The sequence below is a fragment of the Lygodium microphyllum genome, unplaced genomic scaffold (genome assembly GCF_053477565.2).
Source record: "Lygodium microphyllum isolate KBCC unplaced genomic scaffold, Lygodium_microphyllum_v1.1.10 scaffold_44, whole genome shotgun sequence".
Taxonomy (NCBI): Eukaryota; Viridiplantae; Streptophyta; class Polypodiopsida; order Schizaeales; family Lygodiaceae; genus Lygodium; species Lygodium microphyllum.
In genome coordinates this window covers 1,068,963-1,082,115 of record NW_028229527.1, presented here as the reverse complement: position 1 = coordinate 1,082,115, position 13,153 = coordinate 1,068,963, and positions in this window count along the sequence as shown.

Below are 13,153 nucleotides of genomic sequence, written 5' to 3'. Positions count from 1 at the left end.
GGGCAGTGGAAAGGAAGCTAGGAAGATAGAAGGACAATGGGAAAAATGGCCTAGGCCACGGCCGGCCATATAAAAAAGGGGATAAGGGGATGACTGCCCAAAAGGGATTTAGGGTTTTGTATATAAAGTTGAAAAGTGAATGAGAAGCTCATTCTTGTATGTGGCCAAAAGTGGTTCTCTTTTTCTTTTTCTTCTTCATGTTCTTGCTTGTTTGAGGTTGTGCTTGAGAGAGGGAGAGTGAGAGTGTGAGGGAGTGAGTGTGTGAGGGTGAGGGACCAAGGAGGAGAAGCTCTCCATTGTTAACCCTCAAACAAACGAAGGTGGAAAATCCAGAAAAGCTAAAGCAGAAGACAAAGACAAAGGCCAAGGCAAAGAGAAACGGAAGACAAAGATGCACAAGGAGAAGAGTCCTAAATAAGGGAGAAAGGCGCACAAGGAAAAGCGCAAGTCAAAACTTTTATAAAAGAGCGCAAGCGCATCATGGTTTAATTCAAGGAGTGCGGGACTCTCACCCGTGCAATTTGTAAATGTAGACGGGCGGTGGAAAGGAAGCTAGGAAGATAGAAGGACAATGGGAAAAAGGGGCCTAGGCTACGACCGACCATGTAAAGAAAGAAGAAAAGGGGATGACCGCCCAAAAGGGATTTAGGGTTTTGTATATAAAGTTGAAAAGTGAATGAGAAGCTCATTCTTGTATGTGGCCAAAAGTAGCTATCCTCTTCTTCTTCTTCTTCTTCTTCTTGCTTGCTTGAGCTTGTGCTTGAGAGAGGGAGTGTGAGAGTGTGAGGGAGTGAGTGTGTGAGGGTGAGGGACCGAGGAGGAGAAGCTCTCCATCTTCTCCTCTCTTATTCTCTTCTCTTTTCTTCTCTTGTCTTGCTCGTGGCAATGGAGCTTGGAGCTTGCAGCGGGAGGATCGAGCTTGCTTGAAGCTTGCACTTGGATCGTGGAGCCACCGGAGTGCGCGGGAGAGGAGGTAACTCGAACGGCACGGAGGTAAGCTCACTACACCCGTAGATATGGATGGCGCGTTGGTTATGTGAGAGATAGACATTAGTGCTCGGCTTGGAACGCTTGAAACAATAAGCGGTCCGTGGGTCTTGGCGGTTGAGTGAAAGCTCCCACATCCATCTTCTCCTCTCATCTTCTCTTCTCTTCTCTTCTCTTGTCTTACTCGTGGCAATGGAGCTTGGAGCGTGGAGCTTACACTTGGATCGTGGAGCTACCAGAGTGTGCGGGAGAGGAGGCAACTCGATTGGCATGGAGGTAAGCTCACTACACCCATAGATATGGATGGCGCATCGGCTATGTGAGAGGTAGCCATTAGTGCTCGGCTTGGAATGCTTGAAACAATAAGCAGTCCATGGGTCTTGGCGGCTGAGTAAAAGCTCCCACATCTACCACCCCACCATAGGGTAGTGTCTTCTTTAGCAATTTCTCAAGATCAAGCCCACAAGAAAGTACCAATCATTCGAACCATAAAAACTCCTCCTAAGTAACTTATTCAAAAATAGTGAAGATCTAAAAACTTGCCTAATATTAAAGTTCAACCACCAGAATCTTCTTGACCATCATGTAAGAATCAATATGATGCAGAAGGCCCTCTCCCATATTTAGATTTTCATTGAGATGGGCACCACAAAACCTTCTAGTGACACAAGAATACTATGACTAAAATTGATATATTTGGATTGCCAAATGTGCAAAGCCACAATTTTCTCCTAAAGCTTCATCTAAGGTAGCTCTAGAGAAACCAAGAGCAAAATAAGTAGAAACCAAAACCAATACATTTGCAAGCTAGTACTCTTTAAGCTATCTCCACCCTCTAAAACCACATTAGTTCTTGAGTAGTCACTCATTCATGAGACCACTATCCAATTCCCATCCTAAAAGACCAACATCATCAATAATAGCACCCATTGCGACTACTTCCCCAAATTACTAGTCGGGACATGCCAAGAAGGATAGGCCTCAAAATGATCAAGGGGATGTTGTTCAAACTCATTTGCAAAGCAACCCCACTACTCCTACCCCTATTTCTCATCTTAAATCACTACTCTTTTATAAATGTCTTTGTAGCATGGCTGAGTTGGCAAAAAATCATGATGTTCTTAAAATTAAATACTTACTACTCAAGTCTACATTTGGTACATTTGCAATGATCAACATGGGCCTTGATGATGATGACATGGTTCAACTTGCTTGAAAATAGAAACCTATTGGGAAGAGAATGAGCATCTCTTTCATAAAAACATCCTCATCTAAAATAAGCTCTTACATACCTTTACTTTAAATCAATTATAATTACACCAACTTATTTTATCACATCCTTCTCTCTGGTCAAAATTTGCAAAGCTAAAAGTGAGATGCAAGCCTTCAAGTCAATTCTTGAGAAGTTGGTATGGTCATTGACTTGAGCTCAACTAAATTGGTAATTGCCTCATGATGACTACTAAGCAATGATGGGCAAATAATACTCTTCAAGTAGATCCCACTTGCTGTCACTAATGATGTCACTAAATTGATTGCTTATTACGCATTCTCTATTTAATAAATTCATGTCAATAATTTAATGACTCACTTTTATTTAAGTGTTGATGATGATCTAGCATGGCCATGAGACCATTTAGAGACTAGTATTCCTAGTGCATCACTTAATGGGTTGATCAGAGCACTGTGACGAGGATATCTGGTATAGGCAATACAAGTTATGAAGGGGGAAAGAAGTGTCTGCCAAGTGTAAGAATGTACACAAGAACCAAGGAGTTACACATAAATGAAGATGGATTGAGTTCTAAGAAGAGGAAGTGCATTAGCATTGTGTATATGTATTTATGTGTGCATCTAGGGACGCCTAGGAATGTTTACTTGTGTATAATGAGCACTACATTCATTTGGGGTCATCCTCTCCCCTACAAGTCAAGGTTTAAGGTCTTTTCTTTCATTAAGAAAGACGAGAGAGGAAATTCTCTCACTACGAAAGACGAGAGGCTTGATCCTTTGGAAGTGAGGAGAGAAGTGATTTTCTCTTTCTAAGGTCTAAAATGACACAAGCTTTTGTGTGGAATTCAATCTTAAGGTTGAGGCCCAAGGCAATCTAATGAACTCTCCTTATTTATGACTCAAGGTGGTTGCATGGACCACAAGTTAAGAGTACAGTTTAAAAAGCTATTTTTTGGAAAATCTATTTTTAAAATATCTCGCAATAGAAAAACTATCTCTAAAAATGGGCTGCTAATGTTATCGAAAATAGTGAGATCTACAACTTTCGTGTTGCATGTTTTTTCATCCAAATAATGCACAAAGATATATCTCGAAATTAGTGCTGCAAAGTAGACCAACCACATCTTGCATGAAGATCAACTCAACTCTCTCTCCAAGAAGAGAAGCTCTTGAAAGCCTATAAAAGAGGAGGCTCTCCTTGGGTGTAGGGGGGGGGGGGGTTCAAGGAAGCATCACTTTGCATACACTTTGCATATATCCAAGAGGAGAAGAGAAGGTGCAAGTGCTGTGGAAGCCCTGCTGAAATCAGTGCTGCGGAAGCTTTGCTGAAATCAAGTTCCAAGAGGAGAAGAGAAGTTACAAGTGTTGCGGAAGCTTTGCTAAAAACAAGCGCCAAGAGGAGAGCCTTACACATATTGTGTAGGAGAGAAGGAGACTCGAGAATGATCAAAAGGTGCCAACTTCCAAGTTGTGTAAGTGTTAGCCGGTTGTATACCGTGCAAGGAAACACGAACTTGTTTCCAAGATCTACAAGTAAGAACTTGCTTATGTGTAATAGAGGAGCTTGCTCCTTGTCAATAATATAACTCCACAAGGGGGGGGGGACTGGCCCATCTTCCAGTCCTTAGTGTGTTGCCAATTTCTCTATCTCTCTCTCTACATCTTTCTTTTATCTCATCTATTCTCCCTCTGTGCCAATATAATATTTTCCATATATATTTTAAGTATATAAGAAAGTCGAGCGTGTATCTCGAATTCTATGACAGTGGTATCAGAGCAGGTCTTTTTGATTTTCTCAAAGTAAAGGCGATCCTTGCAAGAAGAAGGTAACGATGGCAATTGATGAAGCACCTACAAGTGAGCAATTACAGGCTCAATTGACAGAGTATCGTAGCTTGTTGGAGATTCCCAAAGTACGTTAATTGATTGACAGCTTAAGGGCAAGGGAAGAAGCTACATATGAAGGACAAAATCCTCCAAAAGATGGTGATATTGGAGGAACACCATTGCACCAATTGATGGTGAAGATGCAAAGCATCCAATTGCTGAGAAGCTTCCTAGAAGGAAGAAGAATTATCGGGTCAAGAAGAGTAAAAAGACCTCACCTCGAGTGAGGCGGATAAGGAGGGAGTCATCTCCCTCAGCAACTAGCTACTCTCCTGATTACTCAAGTTCCTCCTCCTCCTCCTCATCTTCTAGTCTCTACTCTCTTGGTTCTAAGTATCGTGCAATCCACAAATGGACAAATAGGGACCATAAGAGGAGCAAGCTTAAAAAGACTAAGACTTTCAAGTCTGGGGATAAGGACATAAATTTTGACTCTTACTCTAGTAAGAGAGATCCTGCTAAGGCGTTAGCCTTTGTCACGCAATTTGAAGTTACTTTTTTAAAATGGTAATTTCTCAGAAAAGTTCAAGCTAAGGCATGTAGGCATGCACTTGAAAGACACCGCTAGCAATTGGTGGTTGACTCTCATTTTGGAGGGAAGGAAACCTATGACTTGGGAAAAGTTCAAGAAGAAGTTTTATGCTCAGTTCTTGCCTCCTAATTTTGAGAATGATGTCAAGAAGGAGTGGGATTGGCTAGGCCAGAAAGAGCATGAAAAGGTCACTAGTTATGTGGACAAGTTTTGGTTTACTCTTCTCAAGGTTACTCCTTTCATGGAGATCAATGATGAAGAGAAGAAAAGGAAGTTTGAAGCTGGCCTACTCCCTCATTTACATAGAACAATGAAGGTGTATCCACATGAAAGCTTATCTCGCATGATGGAATCTGCCATCATAGCTGGAAGTTTGCATACACTTAGTACATCTCGAAAGTTGGAGATGAGTTCTAATAGAGCTAGACAAGAGCAGCTCTATGATCAACCAAGAGATAGGACTAATCAAAGAAGACCTACCTTTACCCATTACCAATATTCAGAGCCATAGGGTAACAAGAAGAAGCGCAAGTATCTCTCACTCTCTGAGATACAAAAGTACAAAGAGGAAGGAAGGTGCTTTCTTTGTGGTGAGTTAGGGCATATGAAGCCTGATTGTCCTCACAAAAGGAAGGAAGCAAATGTGGTTAAAGATACTCCTTTGCCATTCTCAAATTCTATTCTGGATGTGCAAGCTAACACTCATTCAAATGAGAAGAAAAGACAACTCTTAAAGGGTTGGGGGACACTCAACAATCAACAAGTTTTGATACTCTTTGATCCAAGGTCCACAGATAATTTTGTGTCAGTAGATACTGTTGAAAGGCTACAAATTCCACCGAATCGATTGGGAATACCAATTGGATTAGGTTCGGCATTTGAAGGACTTACAACCAATTCTACTCCTATTCAAGGGAAGTTGAATCTTAGAATTGGGGATTACCGTGACCAAGAATCTTTTCTACTTGCACCCAAAGGTAATTGTGATGTTACCCTAGGCATGCCTTGGCATTACAAGATTTGACCTCTTCTCGATTTTGTTAAGAAGACCCTTGCATTTCAATTCAAGGGTCAGAACATAGTATGCATTGTTGATGCTAGAGATTGGCCTGTGCCAATGGTTAGTCATGTTAGCATTTCTAAAGAAATGAAGAAAGCTATTTCTATGTATATGATTTTTGTGAGAGAGTCAAAAGAAACTAATGATTCAAGGGCACTTGGTACGTCTAATGAACATATAATACCAACTAATGCTTCTAAGTCTCAGACTTTAAAAGAACCCCTCTCTTTTTAATTAATCAAGCTAGACATGATTTTGTTAAACAATATAAAGATTGTTTTAGTGATTCACTCCTCCCAGGAGAGTTACCTACTAAGCACCCAAAAGATCACACAATTGATCTTATCCCAGATAGTTCACCACCTAACCAACAGCCTTACCGATTAAGTGCAAGTCAGCAAGAGGAGATCCTAACACAAGTAAACGAATTTTTGGGAAAAGGGTTAGTTCAACCTAACTCTTCTCCATACTGCTCTCCAATCTTACTTGTTCAAAAGAAAGACGGTTCTTTCCGTATGTGCATAAACTATAGATCTTTGAACAAGATCACAATCAAGAATCGTTTTCCTATCCCAAGGATAGATGATATCTTGGATAAACTGCAAGGGGCTATTATCTTTAGTCGCATTGATCTCAAGAGCGGCTATCACCAGATACGGATAGCACCTGAAGATGTTCATAAGACAACTTTTCGTATGATATTTGAACTATACGAGTTCTTAGTCATGCCATTTGGTTTGACTAATGCACCCACCACATTCAATCAAATGATGGAGAGAATTTTCAGACCTCACTCAAAGTTCATAGATGTCTTCTTTGATGACATTCTAATATTTTCACCGTCTGAAGAAGAGCATAGAAAACATATATCTATTGTTTTTCAAGAGCTTCGCAAGCATAGACTACAGGTCAATACTAAGAAGAGTGAATTTTTCCTTTCAGAAATTCATTAGTTAGGCCATATTGTTTCTCACAATTTGGTCAGAATGGATCTCCTGAGAAGATTCGAGCCATTGTTGAATGGCCTACACCTACTTTTGTACATGAAGTTAGAAGTTTCTTGGGCCTATGTTCATACTATAGGAGGTTCATACAAGGTTTTGCGTATGTTGCATCTCCTCTACATGACCTTACTAAGAAGCAAATACCTTTTTGTTCGGGATCAAGGCAACTACAAGCCTTTGAAAGATTTAAGTTTCTTGTGACTCAAGAACTAGTTCTCATAGTTCCAGATCTTCAAAAACCTTTTGAAGTTCACTACATGCTTCTAGGGATTGCATTGAAGTTGTTCTTAACCAAGAGCATCATGTAGTAGCATTTGAGAGCTGACGCCTCAAGGACCATGAGCTACATGCTCCAATATATGAGAAAGAGCTTATGGTAGTGGTACATGCTCTTCAAGTATGGAAACACTATTTACTTGGTACAGATTTTGTTATTAAAACAGATCACCAAAGTCTAAGATACTTTCTCACTCAGAAGAAGCTCTCAGAGAAACAGATGCGTTGGGCAAATTTCTTATCTATGTTTCATTTTCAAATCCTTCACACGTTTGGAACTAAGAATGTGGTAGCAGATTCTCTATCACGACGACCTCGAGTGAATGCAATCACAACTGTTTACCATAACGAGTTCATGGATTTACCCAAAATGTATGCAACTGATTCCAACTTCTCAACCATATGGGATTAGCTTAACTCAGGTCAGTCGATTACACCTTACTCAATTTGAGATAGTTATTGTATCATCATCAAGCAATTTGTGTAGCATTACCATTGCGACACAAGGTAATGGATGAAGCACATGCATCTCCATATGCTGGACATAAGGGTATTCTACCCACTACTCAAGCATTGAAAATATATTTCTTTTGGCCCACTCTTAGAGTTGACATTGAAAGATATTTTCGTGAGTGCAAGATATGCCAAAAAGTAAAGTATGACATGCATAAACCACTTGGTCTACTGAAGCCATTACCTATTCCCCATGAGCCTTGGGAAATTATAGCCATGGAATTTATCATGGAGCTTCCTCGCACACAAGCATGCAATGATGCAATCTGGACTATCATTGATAGATTCAGTAACCAAGCTCACTTTATACCTATGCGAAAGACAATCAAAGCCGATCATATGGCTAAGCTATTCATTGCTCATATTTTCAAGCATCATGGAATGCCTAAGTCCATTATAAGTGATCGAGATCCCTGCATGACCAACCTCTTTTGGCAAGCTCTCTTCGAGAACCTCGAGACAAAGTTAAAGTTTTCATCCTCTTATCATCCTCAAACGGATGGGCAGAGTGAAAGTGCTAATCCTACTGTTTTGGACCTTTTGAAATCCTATGTCTCTGATAATCAAAGAGAATGGAAAAAGTATTTGCCTTTAGTAGAGTTTTCATACAATAATATGGTGCACTCTAGTATTGGTAAGGCACCCTTTGAGATCATCTATGATAAGGCTCATTTACCACCCGTTCTTCTTATGAAGGATAAGATCTTTGCAGCAGATGAGTTTGTTAGAGACATTGATACAACTTTCACTCAAGTAAAAGCTGCCATCCAAAGGACATGAGAGAAGCATAAACGTGAAGTAGATAAGCATCGTCGTAAGTTAGATCTCAAGTTGGGATAGTATGTTCTTCTTAAGTTTGAGAAGGTTTGCTTGAAGAAATAGAAAGGTCAAAAGGGTAAAGTGGTTAAGCTTTCTAATCGCTATTATGGCCCTTTCAAGATCACAGATAAGATAAACGATGTGACTTTTTGTTTGGATCTACCAAGTCATTGGAACATTCATAATGATTTCCATATAAGTTTGCTACGTCCCTATATTGGAGAACCTCCAATGGAACCAACCAAGGAAGATTTACCTGACATAGAAGAAACAGAAGAGGTCATTGTGCCTAAAAGAATTTTACACCATCAGGACAATACTCTAAGGTCAGGTAAGGTATTACGGAAGTATTTGGTTAAGTTTAAGAATTATCCCCCATGGGATGCTCAGTTTTGACTGAGAGAGAACTATAAGACTTTCCAGATCTTCTTAAGGACTATGTATCCCCTCTATAGTTGAGGTCAACTATTTAGAAGCCAAAGGGATGTCACTAAATTGATTGCTTATTACGCATTCTCTATTTAATAAATTCATGTCAATAAATTAATGACTCACTTTTCTTTAAGTGTTGATGATGATCTAGCATGGCCATGAGACCATTTAGACACTAGTATTCCTAGTGCATCACCTAATGGGGTGATCAGAGCACTATGAGGGGGATATTTGGTACAAGCAGTATAAGTTATGAATGGGAAAAGAAGTGTCTGCCAAGTGTAAGCGTGTATACAAGAACCAAGGAGTTAAACATAAATGAAGATGGATTGAGTTCTAAGAAGAGAAAGTGCATTAGCATTGTGTATATGTATTTATGTGTGCATCTAGGGACGCCTGGGAATGTTTACTTGTGTGTAATGAGCACTACATTCATTTGGGGTCATCCTCTCCCCTACAAGTCAAGGTTTAAGGTTTTTTCTTTCATTAAGAAAGACGAGAGAGGGAATTCTCTCACTAAGAAAGACGAGAGACTTAATCCTCTGGAAGTGAGGAGAGAAGTGATTTTCTCTTTCTAAGGTCTAAAATGACACAAGCTTTTGTGTGGAATTCAATCTTAAGGCTGATGCCCAATGCAATCTAATGAACTCTCCTTATTTATGACTCAAGGTGGTTGCATGGACCACAAGTTAAGAGTACAGTTTAAAAAGCTATTTTTTGGAAAATCTATTTTTAAAATATCTCGCAATAGAAAAGCTATCTCTAAAAATGGGCTGCTAATGTTATCGAAAATAGTGAGATCTACAACTTTCGTGTTGCATGTTTTTTCATCCAAATAATGCACAAAGATATATCTCGAAATTAGTGGTGCAGAGTAGAACAACCACATATTGCATGAAGATCAACTCAACTCTCTCTCCAAGAAGAGAAGCTCTTGAAAGCCTATAAAAGAGGAGGCTCTCCTTGGGTGTAGGGGGGGAGGGGGGGGGGGGTTTCAATGAAGCATCACTTTGCATATATCCAAGAGGAGAAGAGAAGGTGCAAGTGCTGCGGAAGCCCTGCTGAAATCAGTGCTGCAGAAGCTCTGCTGAAATCAAGTTCCAAGAGGAGAAGAGAAGTTACAAGTGCTGCGGAAGCTTTGCTAAAATCAAGCACCAAGAGGAGAGCCTTACACATATTGTGTAGGAGAGAAGGAGACTCAAGAAGGATCAAAAGGTGCCAACTTCCAAGTTATGCAAGTGTTAGCCAGTTGTATACTGTGCAAGGAAACACGATCTTGTTTCCAAGATCTACAAGTAAGAACTGGCTTATGTGTAATAGAGGAGCTTGCTCCTTGTCAATAATATAACTCCACAAGGGGGGGGGGGGGGGATTGGCCCATCTTCCAGTCCCTAGTGTGTTGACAATTTCTCTACCTCTCTCTCTACATCTTTCTTTTCTCTCATCTATTCTCCCTCTATGCCAACATAATATTCGCCATATTTATTTTAAGTATATAAGAAAGTTGAGCGTATATCTCGGATTCTATAACACTTACCATGCCATTATCTCTCTCAATTTCATTATTTTGGCTACAAACTTAGATGTGCCAATCAACTTGCAACATCATTCACTATACAACAAAGCCTTAATAGAGGAGGAATCACATATTGCTAGCTTCTTTTTAGATCCTTCTTTATTTAGTGACCTTACAGCTACTTGCCTATGCAGATTGGCCATTCGACCAAATTGATCAAATGATTTTATTGAGATGGAGCATAATCCCAACTTTTATGAACAGTGGCTTCCTAAATACTAACCCAAACCAATTGTACATTAAAAAAACTTAGACATTCTTTATATATATAATAACAATATATAATATTTCAAAGAAAACTCCATACATGCACATTATGACATTATATTGAGCTAGGAAGCTTTGCTCACTTCTTTTTGCAAGGGAAGAATAAAGTTGTACTCAAATTTTGGTAACATTTTTGGTAAAAAGTAAACAAGTAAGAAAATGGAAACTAATTTTTTCTTTTTCATATGATTCTCATAGTAGCCTTTTGCTTGTAAACCTAGATGGCAGCCCTTTAGCCCTTAGAGTACTTATCTATCACACCTCTAACCCCTATCTAGATCAAGGACCCATGCAATGAAGACAAAATTTTATTTGTTTCAAGAAATGACAAGAGCTCAATATTCAAGCCACAATATGGAGACCAAAACACCTAAAATTTTGGCAACTATCAAGCCTAGAGAACATCATCAATAGATACCAAGAATTAGTGGCAAACTATGGGCTATAGACTACACCAAGGCTACAAGTATACCAACACACCTCATCACATGTTGGGACTTTATTAGAGATTATAATCTAGAAACTAGGTTAAACATATTGAAATATAGGATGCAAAATGAGCAACAATATGAGCAAAGAGCTAGGAAGATAAAGCTCGCTCCAAAGTTAATAGAAGATTCCTTGGGAATCAGAATGGGTTGCTACAAACTTGTATGTGACAAAAAAATGGGACAACATGCCAAATGTAAACCAATATGGGCTATGATTTGCATCTACACTAGAGGAGGAATTGAGAGTCATAGCACAAATATTCCACCATTTATTCACATACAATAAACCCATCACCTACATGACAAGGCTATCAAAGGGATTGATGGAGTGCATAATATCAAGTGACATTGTGAAACAAGATTTGAACAACCTATGGTTAGAGTGCATCTATGCCAATCCCTTGGCCAAGCTTACCAGATTTTGTAGAACTCCCCATGTGTCAAGCTTACAAGTGTAGAAGGGAAAAAATGTGGGAATTAAAAAAGCTAGAAGCCACTCTAAGGAAGGAGAAAGAATACTTTGAAGGAGCACTACTACTATCCTATGAAGAGGATAAGCGAAGAAGAGAAGCAACTCTTTCACAAAAAGTGGAAGAGATATTAATTTGAAAAGGGGAAAGGAGCTCAAGAAAGAGCAAATAAAATATTAGTGACAACCCGTCACTTATCAATCAAGGAACCTTCTAATAACTAATTGCGACCATCGAGACCATGGCATTGTAGACCAAGTTCATAGAGGTAGAAAAAGAAATGACCAAAAAGGAGATAATCGCCACTTCATATGGGGACAAATAACACCCTTTTGAATCCACACATGCCCATAGAAGTGCTTCCATTTGGTATAAAGTACAATGAGTGGCATGAGCACTTTAGAATAGATATGTGAGGAGCTTAATAGAGGCAATATTCAAGCCATTAGAAATAGGCATGCAAGCATAGCTAAATGAGACCAAGGAGGCCTATGAAATATCCCAATATAATCTAGTCGATAACATCAAGGCATGCAAACCCAATAGAAGTGAATGATAATTGAAAGTAAAGGTGGAAAATTAGAGGGGGAAAAAAGGAATTGAAAGAGAAGATCAAGCAGTTGGAGCAAGTGAAAATAGGCCTTGACTACTTTGCTACTTGCACCCTAATGAACAATCTGAACCACTATATTGTCCTTACCCTCAAAGGCAAGGCAATAAGTTTCCCAAGATTCCAAGTACACCATCCCTTAAATTTGATTAGATGTACCTATTCTAGCCTAGGGACCTTGTATACTCATTCAAGCATTTTGCATGGAGTTTTAGGAACTACTCTAACCCCTTGTTCACAACTATAACTATTTGTAGCTGGTATTGAAGCTCCTCCAACAACTGACTACACCCTATGAGGAGGGGCTTTGTCCTTGTGTTTTTATGTGAACATGGAGATCGATTGCATGGCAATGATTTGGCTACACCTCCAAGCACTATTGTTGCCATCATAATGTATAGACATGCTTGAAGTCTCAATAGTTAGTAGATTTGCCATGTATACCCATCTTCGAGCACTGTCGTTGCCATCATAATGTATAGCCATGCTTAACTCGTATGGTAGATAGTATATTTTCCATGTATACCCACTCCCTTCTTCCTGAAGTCCTCCATTACACTATGTGAAGTTGTTGATGAATATCTAGTAAGTAAGGGTTGTCTCCAAAGGACGTTGTGCTCTCTCCCAAACCCATAGTTGTCATCCTTTACAAAAGAAAAAGAAGAAAATATATAAAAGAAAGCACAAGATCCACCCTAGGTTCTATGCATACACACATTCACTGTAGCCAAGGGTCCTCAAGTTAGACACTCTTGGTGACTCTAATTGGATAGTTTTGTATCTATCCCCCGAGTACCATTTTTCCCTAAGCAACATCTCAAAGCACATCAAAGGCAAGACATCCCAAGCTTTACTTGAGCAACTTGGCACCCTAGATGTGACATTACATTATAAAACTAATACTAACTTGGTCCTTACATGTGGGACAAGACTTTCAGATTTTGATCCATCTCCTAGTTGTATTGGCATACACACCTTCACTACACAAATATACCA